Below are 15,687 nucleotides of genomic sequence, written 5' to 3'. Positions count from 1 at the left end.
AGTTGATTCATTTTTTTGTATCTTTCATAGTTTGACCAAAAAATAGAATTTTTGATTATTTTTTGTAGGATGAAAATTAGAATTTTAAACTTCTCGACAAAATTCCAAAAATTTGTCATGATAATCTTGTCGGGCTTTCAACAATCAACGTTTCTCTATCCATGGCAAAAAGTTCAATATTTTTTCTAAAGATTTCATGAAGATTTCACTCATTTTTACAAAAATTACCTAATACTTGAAAAAAATTCAAATATTTCGCAAAGATTTCACAGAGATTTAAAAAAGTTCTGAAATCTTTCAAAAATATTTTTTAAATTTCGCAAAGATTCAAAAGATTCTACAAAAACATCAATTATTTCCAAAAGATTTCGAAAAGATTTCTATAATTTCAAAAATAATAACAAATATTTTTCAATTATTTCGTGAAGATTGCAGAAAGGTTTCACAAAGATTAAAAAGAATTTCTGAATATGAAAAAAGGCGCAGATATTCCGGATAAATTTATATATCGCAAAGAATTTAACGATTTTTCAAAGATTTCAATCATTTCCAAAAGTATTAGAAAAATATTTCAAATATTTCGCAATAATTTCACGAAGATTTCGGATAAATTAAAAATATTTCACAAAGACATAAATTATTTTCTAATGATTTCACAAAGATTTCAAAAAGTTGAAAAATCTCTCAAAAACATTCTAAAAAATTTTAAAAGGTTTGATTTATTTTCCAAAGATTTCAAGATATTTCCAAAATATTTTAAATATTTTGCAAAGATTTAAACGATTTCACAAAGACGTTAATAATTTCTCAAAGATTTCAATAATCTCAAAAATATTACCAAATATTTCAAATATTTCCTTAAGATTTCAGGAAGATATCACAAAGATCAGAATAATTTTCTAAATATTAAAAAAATGTCGTAAATATTTTGGCCAAATTTAAATGTCACAAAGACTACAATGATTTTCTAAAGATTTCATAAAGATTTTCATCATTTTTTCAAATATTACGAAATATTTTTAAAATTTTACAAATCTTTCGCTAAGATTACACAAAGATTTCCCAAATATTTTTTTAAATTCCAAAGATTTCAAAAAGATATAATTGATTTCCAATGAGTACACAAAGATTTCAATATTTTCATAAATATTACGAAATGTTTCAAATATTTCGCGAAGATTTCAAAAAGATTTCACAAAGATTAGAATGATTTTCCAAATATTATAAAAATGTCGCAAATATTTCGGATACATTTAAATGCTACAAAGACTTTAATGATTTTCCAAAGTAATCAATCATTTTTTAAAACATCAAATATTTCGCAAAGATTTCACAAAGATTTCGAATAAATTAAAAACATTTCACAAAGACATAAATGATTTCGTCATGATTTCACGAACTTTTCAAAAATTTCACAAATCTTTCAAAAATAGTTCAAAAATGTTCAAAGATTAAAAATATTTCAAAAATATTTTAAAAATTCCGCAGATATTTCACAAAGATTAGAATAACTTTCCAAACATTAAAAAAATCTCGTAAATATTTCGGATAAATTTAAATGTCACAAAGCCTTGAATGATTTTCCAAAGATTTACCAAAGATTTCAAAAAGTTCACAAATCATTCAAAAATATTTAAAAAGTTAATAATAAAGAAATACTAAACAAGGTTACTACAATTCTAATTTGAAACATTTTAAAGTCCTTAAATAGAATAGAAATTTTATTTCAAATTCTTTAAAAATCCAAATTGTATTTTACACTTTTTGAAATTTTGACAAATTTAAAAGTATTTTTGTAATTTTTTCAAAACTTTTAAATATCTTTTAAAATGATTAGAATTTTTTCTAAAATTTTTTAAAAACCATGCAAAATACAAAACATTTGATTGAACATTTTACAAATTTTGTTACATTTTTAAAAAGCTTCTAAATTTTAATTTCGAAATCTAAAAAATTTACATTTTTAAAATCTTTTCAGGTTTTTAATCATTTTATAATCTTTTCAAGACCTCTAAATATTTTTTGAACTTACCTAATTTTTTTCTAATTTAATAACTGTGAAACTATTACATACATCAAAATTAAATACTTTCATTACGAATAAAAAGTTTTCAAAATGAAACAATTATAGTTAACATTGCAGGGCTTTAAAGTTACCAATTTCAAAGTGAATTTCATGTTTTTAATTAAAAGCGGTTTCAAGTATAAATCTAAAAAATTCTAAAAAAGTCAGGTTACGTGGAAAAAGAAGGGCCTTATGGCTAATTATGCTACTAGGAGTGCCGGATAGAAGAATACACAGTAAGTCGGATCTTGGAAGATACGATCAGTGCAAAGAAAGAAAGCGTCCTTTTAGAAAAGAAATCTATCTTAAAGAGTTTTAAATATAAAGAATCATCTGTTACTAGAAATACAACTCCTTTTCAAAGTACTATTTTTATTTCAACCTTACATGCAAAAAAAAGGAAGTGCAAAAAAGTAAATTAAAAAACATGGATCCTGCACTACAAAAATACCTTGAGCAAAAGTTTTCGGATATTACACAAAAAATCGCAGACTCACAGAAAAGCTCAGAAACATAGTTAAAGTAATTAAAATCCTTGTTAGATTTTATGTCGAAACAATATCATGAACTAAAACAGAATGATTTTTTAAATAATTTAAAATCCGTTTTAAATGAAAAAATATTTTTTTTATTCTTTTATTTATTTTATTTATTCTTAAATAATTTAAAATCCTTTTTAAATAAAAAAATATATTTTCGCCTAAATAATTTAAGTTTGCAGCCAAAAGAGGTGAACTTACAAAACAGTCTGAGAATATAAGTTTTCAACAAAGAAGTTAATTGCCAATAAAATAATCAAATTTTAAACATAAAAGGATACTTTTTTTTACAAAACTGCTAAATTTTCAAGTCAAAAGGACAATTTTTGTTCAAAATACATGAATTTTCCAATTAAGAATAGTAATATTCAATCAAAAATTAAAAATAATTACATTTTTAGTTAAACAAGTACAATTTAAAAAAGAAACTAATTTCCAAACAAATAGTTATATGTTCCATCAAATTAGTTGAAGTTTCAACTTCAAAAAAGATTAATTTTCAATAAATAAAGATCATTCTTAAACAAGAAAGATTTTTTGGTCAAAAAAGAAAAATAAATCAAGAAATAAAAAAAATTTTAAGTCAAAGCCAAAAATAAGAATTTAAAATAAAAAAATTTATTTTTAACCAAAAAGTTGAATTTTTAAAAAATAATTAAATTTCTAACCTAACAATAAAATTTTACATCAAAACATAAATGATTTTTTTGTAATTAATTCTAAGAGTAAAATAAAAAAGATTACAAAACCTTTTTCATTGTTTCCCTAAATTTTGAAAAAGAGTGTAAAGATTTTAGAGCAAAAGTTTTCAATTTTGCCCTATTACGTAGTTTGAGAAGAAATTTGTATAAGTTAAGGAGATATGCAGAAGTTTTGAAATGAATAAAAAATAATCAAAACTTGTCACACTTTTTTAGAATTTTGTAAAATTTCTCGAAAATAAAAAAATATTGCCAGGTTCCTAGATAAAATTAAAATGGTTTTTTATTTTGAAAAGATTGATGAAATGATGAAAAACAAAATAAACGTATAAAAAAACTTGAGGAGGAAAATCTACAGCTAAAAACAGACATGGAACAGATCAAACAAAATCAAAATCAAAGAGACCAAGAAGAAAAAGCGAATAATCTAGTTATCTCAGGAATTCCAAATCAGGATAAAGAGCCAGTGTGAACAACTATCACAAAGATTATGACAGGAATGGGCTATAAACTTCTGGATAAAAATGTAGTGGCATGCTACAGACTTAAAAGTAGCAAAGAGGATGCTTCGATTCTATTATCACTTGATTCCAAGGAGACAAAGGGACAAATAATGAAAAGGTGATAAGAAATTGGGTCTCTTAATCTTGTTTCTTGTAGAATCAAAGGAAATAATGACAGGAAGATCTTTATTAATGAAGATATGACTCATTACAATTAAAAAATGTTCCAAATGGCAAGAGAACTACAGAAGAACAACGCCTGTAAATTCGCATGGTTTTACAAATGAAAGGGTTTACGTGAAGAGAAAAGAAGGGGACAACAGAATATGGATTAAGGATGAGAATGTGTTGAGAACGCTACAAGAAAAATGGAAAAATGCGGAATGGATAAAAAAATGGATAAAAGCTTAAAATTTTTCAAGATAATTTGTTTAAATGTTGGAAGTATAAGCAATTCATATGATGAACTGAAGTTACTAATAGAAAGACAAAACATTGATATAGATATATTTATATTGATGGAAACTTGGCTGTACAGTAATGAAACTAGATTTTATGATTTTAAAGAATTTGAAGCAATACACAATTGTAGAGAGACGAGAGCCGCAGGAGTAGTAATATATATTAAAAAATGTATTAAATTTGAAATATATGCACAAAACTATGTGAATCAAAGTGATGGTTGTAATATAACAATGGTAAAAATTAATAATCTAAATTTGGTAATAGGAGCGATTTATAGACAACCCTCGGCTAACACTGAAAATTAAAAAAAAATCTTAATGAGCTTCTAGAATCTATCAAGGGGAAATGATTGTTATGTGGAGATATAAATATTAATTTACTAAATAAGGATTCTCATGTAGTTTCAGACACTAAAAGTTAAAAATAATAAGAAAGAGGTACTTTATATTAAAAAGGTTGATATGAAAAGAGTAAAAGCTAAGTTAGAACAAGAATGTGAAAATAAAAATATTAATAATATAGAAGAGCTAATAGAATTAATTCAACTTATAAAAGCAAAAAAAAAACCCCAGAAAATGTAATACTTAAAAACCAATTAAAAGAATTAAAAATGAAGTTACTGAGGAAATAAGAAAACTTATAAAAAATGAAATCAATGAATTGATTGAGAGAGCACAGGGTAACTCTAGAAAAACTTGGACAGTTATAAATTCTGTCTTAAGCCATGATAATAATAAAAATAATAAAAATGAAATTAATCACCTTGAATTATTAGATACAGAAATAAATAATCCGGTTGATATCTCCAATGAAATAAATAGGTGATACACTCCTGACAGATTTTAATTCCATAAATAGTGTGGAGTTAGATCAAATTGTTGATAGCTTGAAAAAAATACTGCGGCTGGAGATGACAATATTACTGCAAGTGAATTTATGATATTATATTCAATAATAAAAAGTCTTTGCTAAAAATTATTAATAAAGATTTTGAACTAGGAGAATTTTCAAATATATTAAAAAACAGTAAAATTGTTCCCATACACAAGGAAGATTCAAAGGCTGAGGCAAGTAATTACAGACCGTTATCACTATTAAGTGTTTTCTCAAAAATATATGAAAAAGCAATGAAAATTAGACTTCTTGCTTATGTTAATAAAAGTAACTGTATAGGAGCTGCTCAGTACGGTTTCCAGGGAAAAAGTAGCACACAGTGAACTATTACGGATTTTACAGAATACATTTCAAAGAAAATGGATAAAAAAGAAATAGTTACAGCAGTTTTTGTAGACTTAAAAAAAGCTTTTGACACAGCCACGATATCCTAATTAAAAAGCTTTCTAAAATGGGTATTAAAGAGTAAACTTTAAATTTACTAAGGACTTATCTTGGAAATAGGCAAAAATGTGTTTATGTGAACGGTGAAAAAAGTAAATAAGTCACAGTTAAAGTAAAAATTCCGCAAGGATCCGTACTGGTGCCACTCTTATAAATATTATATGCGGAAAGCCTTTTTTTACTAGGTTTAAAAATAAAAATTTTCGTCTTTGCGGATGATATTGTACTTGTAATTGGGAGCAATGACTGTAAATACTCTGAAAAAATCATTAACCAGGATATAGAAAAATATTGTGATTGGCTTAAATTCAAAAAGCTGTCGATTAATGAGAAGAAAACAGTTCATATGACTTTTGCACTAACCAATGTATTGAAAACACCAATCAGTTTAAAAATAGGGAATGAAATCCTAAAAGAGGTCAAAGAGTACAAATATCTGGAAGTCATTATTAATAATAAACTTACTTGGAAACAACATATACAAACAATATTTCAGAAAATAATTCCATGGACATGCGTAATGAAGAGATGCAGAGAATACATTACCGAAAAAAATAAATACTTGATCTATCATGCTCTTAGAGTAGCTACAGAACAAAAAATACAAAATATACAAAAATTACAAAATAAAGCCATTAGAGCAATCTTCAAATCAACACCAGATCTACCGCCTAGTGAATTATACAAAATAGTTAAAGTATCAGATATTTGGACACTTCGGTACATAGAAAGAGCAAAATTGATATACAGGATGGCGAATACAGCTATATACAGTAGTATTGACACATAATAATCTACCAGAGCAAATTAGAAAAAGCGAAACTTTACAGGAATTCATAAGAAAGGTTAAGAAATATTATGTAACAAACACGTAGCCTACTAGAAATAAGAGTGCAAAATTTGTCACTACGAAATAAGACCTTGATTGAAGTGAAGTATTACGAATGTAAAAAAACACTTATGTATACCCAGTCATCAGAATCATCCTGTTTTTGGGTAATAAAAAATTTTTAAATAAAAAAAATAAAAAGTTTAGCCCTCTGGCATATTGACGATACAATAATTTATATTTCAAACAATCAGTTTTAAATATATGAATTATATTTACTTATTTTAAATAAATAGTCAAACATTGCTAAACATTGAAAAATTGCTCTTTTTTCATCACAAAATTTCAAATTGAATGGTTTCAAAATATTTTTTTTACTGAAACAGCATTTGTACAGGATTTAAAATTTGATGAATGCATTTCATACTAAATCTTTTAGTTTTGAATTATTTAAAAATTGCAATTTCTAACAATTTTTAAAATCATTAATACATTTATATTTACAGTTGCTCAACTTCAAGCGTTCTTTGATAAATTTTTCTTCTAAGTTAACTAAAATCTTTCGAAATTTGTTTATAAAAATAGATTCACTAGTACATCCTTGATACGTGTTCTTTTCTGTAGCAGCTATTTTAATCTTTTTGAAATCAAAATCAAAGTAATGATTAAATTATCAAGAATTTTGTGACAAACCTGTGTTAAATTTCCCAACTTTACAATCTCTTCAATGTTCAGCAATTCTGGATTTAAATCCACGGTCCGTATCACCTATAAAAGTTTTAGTTTTTAAAATAAACATTGATGTTCAATTTTCTAATTGAATTCCCTAAACGTGCAATTATATCCTGAATGTGATGTAAGATAAGATTTAAATTAAATCTTTGGTATCACTCCATTTTTACATTTTCATGAGAGAAGGTATAAGATTTGTGTAAAATTTGACTTTGATTTGATTTGTGTAAAATTTGTGAAATGTCCACGTTTTCAGACCTCCGGAATCCGAGAAACAGGTTTTAACGAATGAGTCTTTCTGTATGTCTGCCTGTCTGTATGTATGTCCGTCTGTCTGTGAACCCGATAATTTTTGAAAAGATTAATCTATTAGATTGGTTTTTTTTTACACTCGTTCATTGTCCTAAAACACTAAAGACAAGTTCGTTAGCCAGCCATTTTTAATGAACATTTTAAAGTGGGCACATTTTGTATAGTTTCGAGACCACTTTTTTCAAAATTTAAAAATTCTCTGTATGGTTGTTTATAGTATTCAAAAGTCGAAAAATTTATCCTAATGACTTTTTTCATAAAATCAAAAATTACATTTTTCAGTAAAAATATGCAAATTACGCTAAAAGATGGGTAAACAAAAGTTGTGTATTTGAAAAAATCTACAAATTTTCTATCAGCCACTTTCTTATAGGATGCGTAGTGTTGGCTTTAATCATGAAAAACATCATTAACAGTGAAAAAAATGTGCCCTCTACGTGTGCACATTCTTATCACAATTTTTGTCTTTTAATTTCTTTCTCGTCTCATGTGTGGGGTTTTAAAAAATTAAATTTTTTAAATGTTTTTAATGCTATTTCTTACGATCAGAACCAAAAGTAGAACTATCACAAAATTATTCATGACATATAAATCATTTTTGAATTATCATCAGATTAGATATGTTTAAAATATGCCCCCCCCCATTTTTCGTCGAAAGGTCTACGTTTTGAGCCCCCTTGAATCTGTAAAACAGGTTTTTACAATTGTGTCTGTCTGTATGTATGTCTGTGACCACGATAAATTTTGAAAAAAATTAATCTGTTAGATTGACCTTTGGTACACTCTTTTAGGGTCCTAGGTTGAATGCTAGGTTCGATAGTAGCCATTTTCGATAAAAATTCTGAAAATAAGTGCATTTTGAAAATGTTTGAAACCACATTTCTTTATGATTAACAAATTCTCTCTACACTTGTTCATAGTACTAGAAAAGAAAAATGTTAATTTTCGATAACCCTACAAGATTATCATAACAAGCTTTTGGATTTTTTCGAAAAATTGAAATCTCCAATTTTGGCCGGACAAAAAATAATTAAAAATCAAAAATTGCATTTTGCGGCGAAACTTTTCTACTGTCCTAAACTAAAGGTCGAGTTGGTTGGCCAGCCAATGATCCTTTTAAGCCAAATTACGGAAGATATGAAAAAAAGTCAAGAGAAGAAAAAGTATCATTTATAAATGCCCTACAAGATTATCATAACAACTGTATAGTTTAAATCCTAAAAAGAACATTGAGAATAAGCAAATTCAGTTTATGGAAAATCGAGATAAGTTGCAATTAAATGTTTAATACCACAATTTTTTTAAAGAATGCGCATTTTTTTAAACAGAACAATGAAACTACGTGTGTTTAAATACTAATGCAAGTTATGAATTATAATAATATACATTTATGGGAATGACATAAAATTTTAGGGATAAACTCGAGTGCAAAGCTCGAATCCACGCGTGCGATGTAGAGAGCCTGTATCTGAAATTTCGTGCTGAATCACAAATTTAACATGTGGCAGCAGAAGGAGTTCCGGAAAGAGCCTGACACACCTTTCCATCAACCATAGTCAACACGAACTCATGAATGACAGTTATGGTACAACGACTATTCGGTACTTTTATTTTTGTAGGTTTGAGTTGTTTTTACTTTTTATTTCATCAAGTCTACTTCTGTTGTGGTTCTTTTCATAGCTTCTGGTGTATGTTTAAACACGAGCAGTCTACATAATTTGGTGGATCCTGGATTATCGTTCTTCCAAATTTAATTAAACGTAATGCAACCATGGACATCATAGAAACTCCTGAATCTGATTTTTCTTTGCCACAGAAGTTTTGATTATATTCGGGAGGGAGGAAGACACTCTGTCTTGGCTTATTCAAGACTTATAAAGAGAGAGAAAATGTCAGCAATATGTGCTTTAGCTTGTAGTGCAATAGTTTCATATTGATATTTCGTCAGTTTTGTGTCTGCAGTAAGAGAAATAGCTTCTTCTAAAGTTAATGGCTCCATTTTTCCTTCAAATTCTTTATGTTCTCCATGTTCTTTATCTTGAGCTCTAGATATCATACTTCTTATCTCCTTAGCCAAGTTCCTCTTCCCAGAAGAGCACAAATTATTAAAAAAGCATTCTTAATTTCAATTGGAGGATGAGAGTCAACAAGAGAGAGTGTTTTCCTTCGTTTAGTCAATTTGAAACTGGTTTCAAAATCTTCTGAAGATCTCCGGCCTACTTTTGAATGATCCAATGATGTGATGGAAGCAGATGATAACCATGCACTGTTCAGTTTGGAAAATTTGCCTGCATTATAGGACGCACTCTTCCAACTTTTTTCAAAAGACGGAATGAAGTGTCGCAACAAGATTTCTCTGCTCAACTTGACTTGCTTACTATCGATCAAGTTAGCCGTGCGAAGGTAATCCAACAGAATTCTCACGGCTTCACTAGAACTTCCGATCAACAGATCACTTAGAATCTTATTCGGCACTTTAATAGAATCCATTTCTAAATTATATGTATACACTAATATGCACACATACACAGAAAGAATCAAATATAATCAAACGATGATGATTTATTATATCAAATCACACTTAGATACTGCGTGATTAGAAAAACAATCAGCTGACCAAAAGCAGGCATTGTTTTCGTTGCCTAACTTCAGATCAGCCACCATTGAACTTTAACGCTGAAAGTCGAAGGAACTGTGCACGAGCTGTTGATTTCAATTCATCTAATTATTAGGAACTATCTAATAGTAGAAAATTATACCAGTTCATGAATGTTAACTAATAAACAGTTTACAACAAGAATAATTATTAACATTTGGTTTAGGGAGATGAGGTAATGTATTGGTGAAGCCGCGCCCCATAATGTATGCGAATTAGCTTATTAACTCTGAGAGAGAAACATTCTTCAGACTCGTGAGTGTCCCGACGCTTCATATGTTATAGAATTTATTCATAACAATTATTAAGTGTATTGTCTAATCATTCCTTGTATTCAAACGCCCTTTTTTGGCAAACTGTAAGTACTGAATGAAAAAAGAAGTTATTTTCTGAAATTAAAAGGACTGGCTTTGAAAAAAACGAGTTTTGACGTCGAAAAATGCCCGAATAATGCATTTTTTAAATTAAATTTGTTGAACAAAAACATGAAATTAATCAAATAATTATAAATGATACAACAAGAAAATCAGAAAACCATGCTCGTGTTACATAAAAATATATTTAAAAAATAGCTTTCATATTTTATTTACTATTATTATTTTATATGTGTGTTTTTTCTTTCAGATAAAAGAATTCTGGAAAATAAAGATGTCCGATGGAGACATTATGAATATTAGACCTCGACAGAAGCTAAACGGTCGTGAAGTTAAGCCTGTGTTATTTACTATTAATGAGCGTAGTCTTTACCCTTAATTAATACTGTTGGGTCTCCGAGACCCGAGCGAATTTTTACAGTTTGAATTTTGATAGTAAGCCTTGAGTTTCAGAGACGAAAGGGGGGGGGGTACAGTCTAGATTGAGGCCTGTCATCACACAAAAGAAAAATTTTAGTATCTTCTCAGTTTCAATACAAGGAGGTGGCTGGTATGTGGTTCTTGTGCTTCGTTACCTGTGGAAATGAAATAATTATCTTTTAATCTTAATTTTGTTTTTTGCTGCAATAGTTAGAAAATTTTATGATTTCCTCCCATGCATTGACCATAAAATAGCTTTTGTATAAAAAAGAACTCCTTTTATTACTTTGTCAAAAACATTAAAACTTTAAAATTGACTGGCTTGACCCCCTGCAATTTTCTAATAGACATTATCTTTACTGAAAAATTTTTTTGTATAGTTTCAAATGTATATTTTAAGATACTAACAGCGATATTCGTCAATATTCACCGTAAGTATTTAGATACACTTTTTTGTTGTTAAATCGAGTATTGTACTAAATAGAGGTAAGCAGCTGCGATCGGGAAAGGTTTTTTGCAGTTTTCCTCACCCTTGGAAAGAGTCCAAGCAAATGCAAGCGCTTCTATTCAAAATCTGGCTGCAGACGTTAGGGGGGAGATAATGAGGATATGCGTTTTTCTTTATATGCAAATGTCTAAAAATAATGTTAATGTAAGTAATAAAATTAGACTTCCGTTTCCGGCGTGAAAGAGTTTGGTAGCGGTGATTGTGTGTTGCTGAATTAGGTAAATTGCAGTGAGATTTGAGGTTAGTTAATGAGCAGAGTATGTAGGAAGTGTGTTTGAGTAAGAGTTGGAGTGACAAAAATAATAGAATTGAAAAAGTGAGAGATATTTTGAGTGTTTGAGTCAGTTTGTGGATTGCCTGGGAGATTGGTTTGTTTGGCGTGTAAAGCAGGGTAGGGAAACTGGCGCAGATAACTAGCAACGACAGGGCAGGTTAGGTAGAGAGAAGGACGGAAGATCAGGTAGCAGGGTGAGGTAGCACAGTTGCGAAAGAGTTTACGCAATTTACATTAATTTCATGGATAGCGGGAACTCAGACGAGAAAGTGTTTCGTAAACCGAAGCATGTGGAAAAAAGGCAAAATAGAAAAAAAAACAGCTGAAAGAGAGAGATTAAGGGCAGAGAGTTTTGGATCAATTGAGAAATTTGTTAATAGGAAAAGGGATAGGGTGGAGAGGGGAAGTAGTGAGGAGAAAATAGCAACAGGAACCATCCTTAAAAATCCTAAAATGTATAGAACTCCACCGGGAAAGAAGCAAATTGGAGCGGGGGAGAAAGAAGAGGGGGAAGACGAAGGAAAAGTTGACTGCAGAGGGAAAATAGAAAATAAAAATATACAGTTGTGTGACGTGCGAAAAATAATGTTAAAAGTTATAGGGATATGAGGAAAAGCAGGGGAATCAAGGAGAGGAAATAAAGAAAGGAATATAGCGGAAAATGGCCAAACTCAAAAGAGAAATTATGACATGCAAAGAAGTCAGGGAAAAACTAGAAAAAAGGATGCAGTGACTCGAGCAAAGATTATAAAAGCAGGAAAAGCCTAATAAAAAGGTAGAGGAACTGGAAGTTAGATTGAAAAAGATAGAAAGCTCGAATCGGGAGTATGGAGGTGAGGAGAGTGGGAATAGGGAGAAGGAAAAGCTGAGAAAAATAGAACAAAAAATAGACAAGAAAAAGAGGAAAGAAAGATAAAGAACATAGTGATTAAGGGTATAAAATTAGAAGGAAAGAAGCTGAAGGAAGGGTATGATGAAGTACTGAAATGGATTGATGCTAAGGTAGGGATAGAGAAAATGCAAAATGTAGGAAGGGAAAGGCCAAGAGGGGAGATAACGGTAATGGGGAAACTAAAGAAATGGGAACATAAGAGAGAGGTAATGTCAAAGAAAAGGTCATTAAATGGAAGCCCAGAGGGAATAGAGAATGATGAGGCATGGGTAGAAAGGAAGATGCAGTAAAAATGAAGGAAAATAGTGAAAGAGGAAGGAAAAAAGGTAAAGAGAACATGTGTTATGTATGCGAAAATATAGATAGACGGAGTATGGTGGGATTGGGATGAAGAAAGGGAAGAGATAGTAAGAAATAAAGTATCGGGAAACTAGGTGAGGGAGGAACGGGAGATAGTAAAATAAGACATCGCAAGAAGCAAAAGGAGACGAGAAACGAAAGTAGGGAAGAATGGAAGATATTTTAATAGAATATTGCAGGATTAGAGAGAAAGGGTATGAAGTTTATGAGAAATTTGACATAATGGGATGTGGCAATAATGTTGGAGACTTGGATAGATGAAAAGGGATAGGAAAGAGTAAGACGAAGGTTACCAAGAGGTTACAATTGGCAAGTTCAAAATGCAAAGAGGAAGAATAAAAAGGGCAGAGCCATGGGAGGAATGGTGGTGAGAGTAAGAAACGAATCTATAATAGGGAAAGATAAGAAAGAGAGGAAAGAACAAAATGAAGGATTAATAGTAGAAGAGGTAAAGATGGGAGGAGAAAACTGGCAGTTAGTGGGGGTTTATGAGAACGATGATATACAAGAGAAAACAGAAAAGATAAAAAAAATGATTGATTGAGAATAAAGAAGAGATTAGGCTGATAATAGGCATGGGCTTGGATAATGTGTAATCGAGTAAGGAGAGGAGATGGGTGGCCACTTATAGAAGGAAGGAGTAGTGATACCAATAGTGAAGAAAGGCTCCGGAGGTTGAAGATTATAGGGATGTGACCCTGATGCCAACACTGTATATAGTATATGTAACAGTTTTGTCGGAGAGATTGAACTATCTAGTAAATAAGAGAATTATAATGGAAAAAGTGGCAATAATAGCAATGCTTGTGGGATCAAAGGCGGCGTTTGAGTAGTTAGACTGAGGCGAAATAGAAAAAGTTATGGTAAAAAAGGAGATAAGGGAAGGATTAATAAAGAGAGTATCGGAAATTTTTAGAGAGACAAAAAGCAGAGTGAATGTAAGAGATCAAGTAGGAGATAGTTTCTATTTGGTGAGAGGAGTGAGGCAAGGACGTCCTCTGAGCCCACTTTTAGTTAATATGTTAATATCGGACTTGGAAGAAGAAATGAGGAGAAAAGCTTGGGGAGGAGTTATGATACGAAAGGAAAAGATATAAACACCTGCATACGCAGCCGACATAGTGTTGATGGCTGAGGATGAAGAAGGGATGGCGGGCTTAATTACATGATTAGAGAAATACTCGGATGGAAAAAAGTTGAATTTAAATGTAGAAAAGACAAAGATAATGAGGTATATATCTTACATAGATCATAGAGCTTAGAGATCATAGAAATCATAGAGCTTATTTAAGAGAAAGGACGCCTGAAACAAAGACCTTGGCTATTAATGGACCCAAGTGGGGAACCTTACATAACGGCTTCGTGAGGTTCTTCGCTTGGGGTGATTGCTAGAGAGATTGATCAGCAACCTGGGTCGGAGCAGTGTTGCGGAACGAACGTGTTATTTACATAAATAGCAGGAGAATTCTGGATCAATCTGAAAAATCTCTATCCCATCCACACACTACTCCTTTCCCCTGCCGAGTGAGTCACGCCTACCCCGAAAGGGAAAATGGCTTAATGGTGTAATAATAATAATAATAATAAAGCAGCAGGGGTAATGAAACAGATATGGGGAATAGGAAAAATTTTTTTTTTAATTGGAGAAGGAGAATGTGGTTATTCGATACGCTGGTATGGCAGGTATTAGGTTATGGAGCAGAGATATGAGGGTGGAAAGAAAGAAAAGATATAGAGAGTTTACAAAAAAGGTATATAAGGTGGACACAAGGGGCAAAATGGAGGACGCCAAGAAATATTGTGAGAGAAGAATCGCAAAATGATAAGTTAAGTATTAGAGCAGGAAAGGAGGCATGGGACTTTTAGACGATGCTGAGGGAGGAAAAGGGAGGGGAGTTGTCGAGAAAGTGTTTGATGGAGGTCGAAGAAAGGAGGGGGAGGGGAATAGAATTAACGATATGAGAAGAAGAATAGAGGTAGTTCTTCAATGATAGAGAATTAGAAGACGGGAATGGAGTAAACTATGAAGAATTAGAAAAAAAGGAGAGAAAAATACAATTAATAGAAAAATGGGAGATGATTGAGGATTCAAAATATAATAATTGGTATAAGAAGATAAAAAAAGAGTACCAAAGTATTTGAAAAAGGGATGGGGAGAGAGAAGGTGGACAAGAATAGCAAAATTTAGATTGGCAAACGAGGTAAGGGAGGGAATGTAATGGGAAAAATAATAGAAAAGAAAGTATAGAATATTTGAGTGGGAGGAGAAAATATGGGACCATGTATGGGAAGGATCTAGGAGAGAAATGGAAGATAAAGAAATCTGGAAAGAGAATGTGGTTAAGAATCTAGGGGAGGATGGATTAGGAAAAGAATGGAAGAAGTTAAAGGGTGCTAGACGAGAGAAAAAGAGAGAATGAAAGAATGCATGTGAGAATAATGGCAAATTGGAGGTATAAAAAACTGAAAGAAAAAAGGAAACGTATGTCACTTAGATTATAAGCGTAAAGATGGCAAGTAATGTTTATGTAATAGTGTAAGTAGACTAAGTTGCGTTTGCGTTCTCATGCTCTCTCTCTCTCTCGCTTGCATTCTCGCTTTCGTTCCCTCGATCACTCGTTTTATAATACGTCTTAAATTTCGCTGTCACAGGAAATAGAGATAAGGAACTATATATAAGACTGTATGTAAATAGTTGTAAATAATTGTATATAGTAAG

The sequence above is a fragment of the Belonocnema kinseyi genome, chromosome 6 (genome assembly GCF_010883055.1).
Source record: "Belonocnema kinseyi isolate 2016_QV_RU_SX_M_011 chromosome 6, B_treatae_v1, whole genome shotgun sequence".
NCBI classification, from domain to species: domain Eukaryota; kingdom Metazoa; phylum Arthropoda; class Insecta; order Hymenoptera; family Cynipidae; genus Belonocnema; species Belonocnema kinseyi.
This window is presented reverse-complemented; position numbering follows the sequence as displayed.